This window comes from Pteropus alecto, unplaced genomic scaffold (genome assembly GCF_000325575.1).
Source record: "Pteropus alecto unplaced genomic scaffold, ASM32557v1 scaffold392, whole genome shotgun sequence".
Taxonomy (NCBI): domain Eukaryota; kingdom Metazoa; phylum Chordata; class Mammalia; order Chiroptera; family Pteropodidae; genus Pteropus; species Pteropus alecto.
Genome location: NW_006431933.1, coordinates 1,577,292 through 1,586,154, shown reverse-complemented (window position 1 = coordinate 1,586,154; position 8,863 = coordinate 1,577,292). Strand labels below are relative to the sequence as shown.

The window sequence follows — 8,863 nt, the reverse complement described above, 5'->3', positions numbered from 1 at the left end:
GGTCCCAAGGATGAGGAGGCCAAACTTGCCAGGGACAGAATAAGAGGACCTAGACCTGCCTTTTGCATCAGGGCCTAGTCTAGCTCTCTAAACCTCTGTCCACTCCTTTACTACTAGTCTTGCTCCCAAAACAATGTAATTTGTATTGTAATGTTAGAATAATTTTAATTGATGTTAAAAACATATGATGTCAAAGCTATTAATGTCACAGAAAGGTGAGTTTCTCCTAAAATTTTCTCTTCAAAAGTTAGGAATCCCATTAGAAATGGCACTTCCTAATTCTGAAGAGCAATATTTGCAGTTAGGCCCTAGGACATTTAAGATTCTTCCTGTGACCCATTGTCACCCATCAACTAATGCTTTACTCTCTCTCTCTCCTCCTAAAACCAACAATTACTAAACATAGTAACCCTTACTGTGCCCTGTTTCCCTAAGGTGCAGGCCCTCTAGTGGCTCTATGAAAGATTTCAACAGAGAGTTTGTCATTTATATTGCACTAAAAATTTCTATTTCAAAAAGATGTGAATATATTACTCTGATATGAAATTTTTCCATTTGTATTAACCTTAAAATTTATGTCATACAAAAGTACAAGAAGTAGGAAAGGCAAAGATGATGAAAACCACTTTTATCCTCAATATGAGGTTTTTTAAGTCACAGAAACTTTTATTGGAAACAAACAAGCTGTTTCAAAGTGATACTCAGTGCACACTGCACAACAGGTGAGATGGGGGTACAGGTGGGCTCCAGGAGCTGGCCCAAGCACAGAATGGATGACCACTGGGGACCGCCTGCTGATCCTGGGCCCTTTGGGCTGGAGCGTGCAGGCCCAGACTTGAGCTGGTATAAAATACAAAAATAAACTCTGTGGTCCAGCTGGCCCTGCCTATATCAGTTTGTTTCAGCAAGGCAGTGGCTCTGCCCACCAGGCCCTGTGCTGTCTGTCCAGGCCAGCCACAGTGTGGGAAGCAGAGCCTGTGAGGGTGATTGGTTATCCATGGGCTGGAACCAAAGGGCTAGATGGGCAGATCCAGAGTCTGGCCAGCAGCTGGGAAGCCCTGGGGCCCCTCAGGTGGGCAGGTCCAAGTGCTGGTTGAAGCTGGATGAAGCTGCGGCCTCTGCTCCTTCTCCTCACATACAGATCTCTGGGATTCTGTCCTCCACAGCACTGGGCTCCTGGGGGCCGGCTATTAGTGCCTCCACCTCTGCACCACTCCTCCTCCTCCTCCTCCCCCTCCCTTCCCCCCATGTCCAGCTCATTGCCCTCCTCCGAGGGCATGTATGTGGATCTGCCAATGGAGTAGCAGCTGAAGAAGATGACCTGCTTTAGCCACTTGTTGTAGAACAGCAATCCCCAACCTTTTTGGCACCAGGGACTGGTGCTCCTATGAAAGTCTAATGCCTGATGATCTGAGATGGAGCTGAGGCAGTAATGCTAACACTGGGGAGAGGCTGCAAATACAGGTGAAGCTTTGCTCCCTTACCTGCCACTCACCTCCTGCTGTGTGGCCCGGTTCCTAACAGGCCACGGACCACTACCAGTCCATGGCCTGGGGGTCAGGGTCTCCCGGTTTAGGTAATGTAATCTGTCACCAGCACACCTGGGGCCAGCTTCAGGCCACACCAGAGCACCACCCAACCACATCCACAAATGACACAACCAAACAGCAGACTAGGCAGGCACCACAGTCTGGGAGTTGGGGATCTCTGTTGTAGTAGTAGTTAAAAGACCAGAAACTGTCATCCTTCCTGCAGAGGTCTGAGTCCAGGTCCTGGTTGTAGGTGTAGATGTCACATTTGGCCAGGCAGATCTCCTTTTCCACCAAGTTTCATAGCTGTGGCTTGAAGTCCTCCCAAACGGCTGAGAACAGACTTCAGTTGACTGCATTCTCCACTCAGCTGAGGCTGGGCTCCCAGCTGAACTTGTGGCTGTGGGCAGTGCTGAAGTCATAGTCTAGGCGGAAGGACTCGTTGAGTGTGGCAATTAGGTAGAAGAGGTAGAAGAGGGCCTTTCGGCTGCACTTGCTGCTGAGGGGGCCCTCTCCTCGCCACCTTGGCTCTTGCTCAGTGCTGGGGCAGAGGCCAGAGGTCTGGAGCTAAGACAGAGCCTCTAGCATGTGTGGTTGGTCCTCTTGGCAGAACTGCTTGAACATGTGCATATCGTCTACCTGCCATCTTACAAAAGTAGCTCTCAATCTTGCGGATCATCTGGGCATCTCCGGTCTCCACTGTTACCTCAAAGCTCAAGTTCTCCAACAGCTTCATGTCCTTGGGGTGGAATCCTAAGCTCCCAAGGGCTAATGCTGCGCGTTTGCGCTGTGCTCTATCTGGCTGGGCAGGACCAGGATGGGTCAGGTCTATTGGCGTTGTGCAGGTGAGAAGTCAGTGTGGGCTCCGGGCAGCGCGGGCTCCTCAGGACCAGAGGGCAGCGCCGCTGCCTCCGCTCAGGCCATGCTGTATCCAAAGGAAGAAGCTCCATGGCGACATCTCATTACTTCTGTCCCTGCTGGCCCATCTGGGCTGTCAGCGCAACATAACCTCAAGGTGCCAGGCTATCGCGACCCACCTGCTCGCCGACCGCCACAGATCGTCCCAGCGAACGAACCCAATATGAGGGTTTAATTCAGGTAAAATCCTTACATTTTTATAGTACCATTTTGTTTTTTTTGTTTTACAATTAATGGGCAGATTTTCAGGCTTCATCAAATAGTCTGAGTGCCTTGGTATTTGTACAAAGTAATAGAAATCTAAGTTAGGTTAAAGGATTTTTTCCATTTATATCTTCATCTAAAATGCATACAGTAGGCTGAAGCTTTGCAACTTGAGATGTAATCTAGATATATAATATTAACTGTATATAATATATATAGTTTTGTTGAAATCAGATACCTTGAAACCAAAAACATCTATCTGATCAGGTAGTTGCAATGTTCGTCATTTCCTTTAAAATCTGATGCACAGGCAGCATGATAGAAAGGTGATATTGTAGGTTGGGTTCTCCAACAAACAGGCTCTACGATGGAATTTAGAGTGTAGACTGTTTATTCGAGAATGTTCTTGGTATCAGTGCACACTGGATAGGGAGAGGCCAGATTGGACATTGAGACAAGTTGAGCTACTTATGCAGTCACTAGGACACCCTTAGCTGATCACACAGGAAAGCTCTGGAGCTAGGTTGGCCCATCAGAGATTCCCCCAGCCGGGTCGAAGGTAGGCACTTATATGTCCTTCCTTGGTCAATTACTGGATGTGGGCTGCCCTGAAGAGGACATGGCCTTTTACAAGAAGGCTCTCTGCAGCTGTGGCAACCTCTGAAGGGGCTGATGGCTGCTGACTGATACCCAGTAGCTGGGGCAACAATTCCTTGCTTCAGGGGGGATCTAGGTGTCATACCAAAGTGTCTACCATAGGTGGGTTAGGGTTATTTTAGCTTTATTGAGGTATAATTGACAAAATAAAATTTTATCTACTTAAGATGTACAAAATGATTATTTGATATACTATGCATTATGAAATGATTGCCACAGTCAAGCTGTTTAACATACCCATCACCCCACATAGTTACCACTTTTTTGTGGTGAGAACACTTAAGATCTACTCTCTTAGCAAATTTCAAGCACGTAACACAGTATTATAATTATAGTCACCATACTGTACATTAGGTCTCTATAACTTATTCATCTTATAATGGAACGTTTGTGCCTTTTGATCAACATAGTTGGGTTGATTTTAATTGACACCTAAGACAATGAGGTGTTTTAATTAAGAATTTCCGCAGCATGGACAGTGAACTAGCATTTGATCAGAAAGGCCTTACCCTGGAAGGCTACTACGGGTTATTCATCTATCATTATCTCTGATCAACACTTAAGGCTTTGCTAATGCGAATAATCAGGTTCAAGATATGTGCACCAACTGAATATTTAGAGAAATCTCTGTACTAGCATAAATAAATAGCCAGTCTATTACCCTTTATCTTGATGGATAGCTCCCCGGGCTCAGATGAACATGTGTTCGCATCTCTGTTTCATAGAGAGTGTAGTATCCTTAAAGTCATTAGATAATGCTAAGCTGTTTCCAGTAAAGCTGCACCTATTTATAGTTCCACCAAACTTTAAAATGTTTGACAATCTGTTGGGCATACAGTAATGTCTTATTGTGGTTTTAATTGGCAATTTCCCTGTTACTAGTAGAATAGAGCCCTTTTTCATATGTTCATATGCCACCCGAATGTCCTCAATTAGGAGTTGCTTCTATCGCCCTCTTTCTATTAGCTTGTCTTTTAATATTGATTTGCAAAAACTCTTTTCACATTCTGGATAAAAGGATTTTCATACCTATATATGTTGCAAATATTCTTTTCCATTCTGTGGTTTGTCTCTTTATTCTAATTATAGTATAATTTCATGAACAAAAATCTCTTAATTTAATATAGTAAAACAAGTCACACTTTTATTTAAGATTTGTGATTTGATGTTTTTGTTTAAAATGAAATTCCTTACCACTAAGTTATGAAGATACTCCCCTGTCTTATCTAGTAAAGGCTTTATAGTCCTGCGTTCTTATTCATATCTATAATTCCCTACAAGTCATGTTTGGCGTATATTGTGAAATAGGGAACCTATTTCAGAGTTTTCCATATAGATACACAATTGGCCCAAAACCGTTTTTTGAAAAGATCTACCCTTCCTCATTGCTCTGTAATAACACCTTGATCATAGAGCAAGGGTCCATGTTGAGCATATTGCTGTGTTTTCCATTCAACTTCATTTATCCACTTGACTATCCCTGCACCATCACCACACGGCCCTAATTTATATACATTCTGACATCTGATGGAACAAGTATGCCAAACTTGCTTTTCTTTGTGAAGAACATCTACACATTCTAAGCTCATCCTTAGCAGATTCTAAAGCAAGAATGAAAATACAGGCCACAGACCATATGTAGCAATATTTAAAAGTTATAAATCAAACTAAAAATTTAAATATTCCTTCCAACCTTGACAAATAGATTTCATAATGACAGAATAAGATACACACAGTCAAACCTGTAGTTGTTTTTTTTTTTACACTTTTTAAAAGTTAATTTTAGAACAGAATAATTGAGCAGTTATTCTGAGGGATGAGAATTCCATAACTCATCCCTCCTGCCAGTGGTACAGGTTTCCTTTCTTATTAACATGTTACAATAGTGTGGTACATTTGTTACGAGTAATGAACCAGTATTGATACATTATTAACTAAAATTTACATTAAGATTTACTCTTTTTTTATAATACAGTTTTATGGGCTTTGGAAATTTACATTAAGATTTATTCTTTTTTATAATACGGTTTTATGGGCTTTGGAAAATATTTAATGACATGTATTCAGCATAATAGTATCATACTTGATAGTTTTACCACCCTAAAAATCCCTCAAGTTTCACTTATTTAGCCCCTCCCTCCCTTCCCCTGAACCCCAGGAAACTACTGATCTCATTGTCTTTATAGTTTTGCCTTTTCCAAAATGTCACATACTGGGAATCATACAGTATGTAGCCTTTCATACTGGCTTCTTTCACTTAGCAATATGCATTTAAAATTCATCTATGTTTTTTCATGGCTTAATAGCTCACTTCTTCTTATTGTTGAATCATATTCCATTCTATGAATATATCATGGTTTGTTTTCCTATTCACTTGTAGAAGAATAATTTGATTCTTTTTAGTTTTTGCCAATTATGAATATACATGCTAAAAACAGCTACGTGCAGGTTTTTGTGTAGGCATGTAATTGGGTAGTATGGTAAACTATGTTCAATTTTGTAAAAAAAAAAAAAACTGCCAAAATGTCTTGCAACCTGGCTGCTGTACTATTTTACATTCCCACCAGCATTCCTGTTGCTCTGTATCCTTGTCAGCATTTGTTGTTGTCAGTTTTTTTAATTTTTGCCATTCTAATAGGTGTGTAGTGATATCTCATTGCTGTTTGAATTTACCAATCCTTAATGACTAATGGTTTTAATATCTTTTCATATGCTTGCTTGCCATCTGCATATCATCTTTGATGAGGTTTCGTTCAGATAATTTGCCCATTTTAAATTGGGCTGTTTATTTTCTTAATGTTGAGCTTTAAGAGTTGTTTGAATAATTTGGTACAAATCTTTTATCAGGTATTTGTTTTACAAATATTTTCTCCAAGTGTATGGCTTGTATCTTCATTCTCTTAACAGTGTCTTTTTCAAGAGCAAAAGTTTTAACTTTTAATGACACCCAACTTATCTACTTTATACTGTAGATCTCAAAGTTGAGTAGTTAGTTCTCTGACTTTCTTCTTCAGTATTGTGTTGGCTATTCTGGGTCTTTTGCTGTTCCATTTATACTTTAGAATTAGTCAATATCTACAAAAAAAATTGCAAGGATTTTGATCTATAGATCAAGTTGGATAGAACTGAATTTTTTTAAATAAGATTTTTTTTATTTACCAGTTATAGTTGTCATACAATATTATATTAGTTTCAGGTGTACAACATAGTGACTAGACATCTATATAACTCACGAAGTGATCACCCCAATAAATCTGGTATCCACTTGACAACGTATATATTACAATATTATTGACTATATTCTTTTATATCCCCATGACTGTTTTGTAACTACCATTTTGAACTTCTTTTTTTTTTTCATTTTTTCCCTTTATTTATTTAACATTTTATTGTTTAATTTTCCCCCTCTCCCCTCTCCCTCCTCCCTCTTCCCCCCTCTCCTCTGGTAACCACTAGTCCATTGTCCATGTCCATGAGTATCTCTTTGTCCTGTTCCTTTGTTGCTTTTAGGTTTATATCTCACGTATAAGTGATATCATGTGATTTTCAATCTTTTCTGTCTGGCTTATTTTGCTTAGCATGATTACCTCGCGGTCCATCCATGTTGTTGCAAATGGCAGTATTTCATCTCTTCTTACAGCTGAGTGATATTCCATTGTATATATGTACCACTGCTTCTTCAGCCAATCATCTATCGTAGGACACTTCGGTGCTACCATGTCCTGGCCACTATGAATAATGCTGCTATGAACATCGGTGTGCAAATATCTTTATGGATATGAGTTGATATCACTGATCCTTTCCTCCATTTGGTCGATTCTATTTCCCAAGACTGTTATTTCATTTCATCTCTTGCAATGTTCTTTATCTCCAGAAGGTCTTTCGTTCTTTTTGAGAGTTTCAATCTCCTTGCAAAGGAACGGATTCTGCTCATTTAGTTGTTTTTTACAATTCCTGAAATTGTTGATATGAGTTTTTTCAGATGTCACTGAGTTTTTTCAGAAGTACCATCCTGAATTCTCTCATTTAAGTCTTTGAGGGTTTCAGTCTCCTTGCTAAAGAACTCATTTTGCTCATCTAGTTGTTTTTTCAGTTCTTGAAATTGTTGATATGACTCGTTTCAGAACTCACTAAATTTTTTCAGAAGTACCATCCTGAATTCTCTGTCATTTAAGTCACATATTTCTATGTCTGTAAGCTTATTTTCTGGAGATTTTTCTCTTTCTCTCTGAGATGCCTTGTCACCGTGGTTTTTCATTGTGTTTAATGGACTATTTCTCTGGCTGGGCATTAATGGAAGTGTATTCTGCTTTTTTTTTTTTTTCCAGAAAGAAGATTTATTGTATAATGGTCCCTCACCTTTTGCAAAGAAGGTGTTTTTCTTTTGATTTCCAGTAGTTGGTGTCTAAGCCTCTTGGATCTCTGTTTCATATAAAGTCTTAATAATGTCTTTTTTTCCCTTATAGATGTTTAATAACACTCACTCTCCTCAGTCTCAGTTCCTGTCAGTGTTAGCGACAGGTTGGTAGTGTTTCCTGAGATTCCCCTGGGGCTCTGAGGTGTTCAGTTTCGGAGGGTATGGGGAGAAGGGTTTTCTGGGTTGGGGGATGGGGGCTGCAGCTCAGCCTCTGTTTTGCAAATGTGGCAGGTAAAAATCAGCTGTTGTTTCTCTGCTGTCCCTGCTTTTCTGCCATCCCTGTTTTTCTGCCTTCTGCCCTGATGACTGGGCCCTGCTTGCTGGCCAGTGGTGCTCACAACACTCCCAGGCAGGGCTGTTCAGGATATTTGCTGCACCTTCTCCCCTCCCCCTCAGCAGCTGTTAAAGAGGCAGCTTCTTTATTTCTCTCAGTCCACTGCCCGACACCCAGGGTTTTGACCTGTGGTAGCTCTTATGCACAGATCCCATGCTCAGACGTGCTGGTGTGCAGTTTGTGTGTTTTTTGTTTAGTTTTAGATGTTCAGCTTATTGTTGTTTCAAGGGGAGAGATCTGGGGATGTCTCTCACTCTGCCATGTTTAATCCAATCTCCTATTTTGTACTTCTTAATCCTGTTCCCATTTTTTCGCCTACCCTCCCAAAACCCTGCCATCTGGTGACCCTAAAAATTTCTCTGTATCTATGAGATTGCTTCTGTTTGTTTGTTTATTTATTTGTTTCATTCTTTAGATTCCACATGTAAGTGAAATCATATGGCATTTGTCTTTCTCTATCTGACTTACTCCTTCAGCACAATATCCTCTAGGTCCATCATGAAATATCTTTTTCTATCCCTTTACTTTTAGTCTGTGTGTCTCTTTTAATCTGAGGTGAGTCTCTTGTAGGCAGCATATGAAAGGGTCTTATTTTCTTATCCATTCAGCCACACTATCTTTGGATTGAAGCATTTCATTATTTTTCATTTGAGGTACTTGTTGATAGATATGTAGTTATTGCCATTCTTTATTCATTTTTTTGATGCATATTTTTTTCTTCTTAAAGAAATCTCTCCAAAATTTCCTGTAATACTTGCTTGGTGGTGATGAACTCTTAGCTTTTTTTTTTTTTTTTTTTTGGGG

At 40.3% G+C, this 8,863-nt stretch overlaps 1 pseudogene; it reads right to left on the bottom strand.

Moving 5' to 3' along the window:
• Window positions 1-1,131: 1,131 nt before the first annotated feature.
• On the bottom strand, window positions 1,132-2,265 carry LOC102898154 (annotated as a pseudogene).
• Window positions 2,266-8,863: the final 6,598 nt, after the last annotated feature.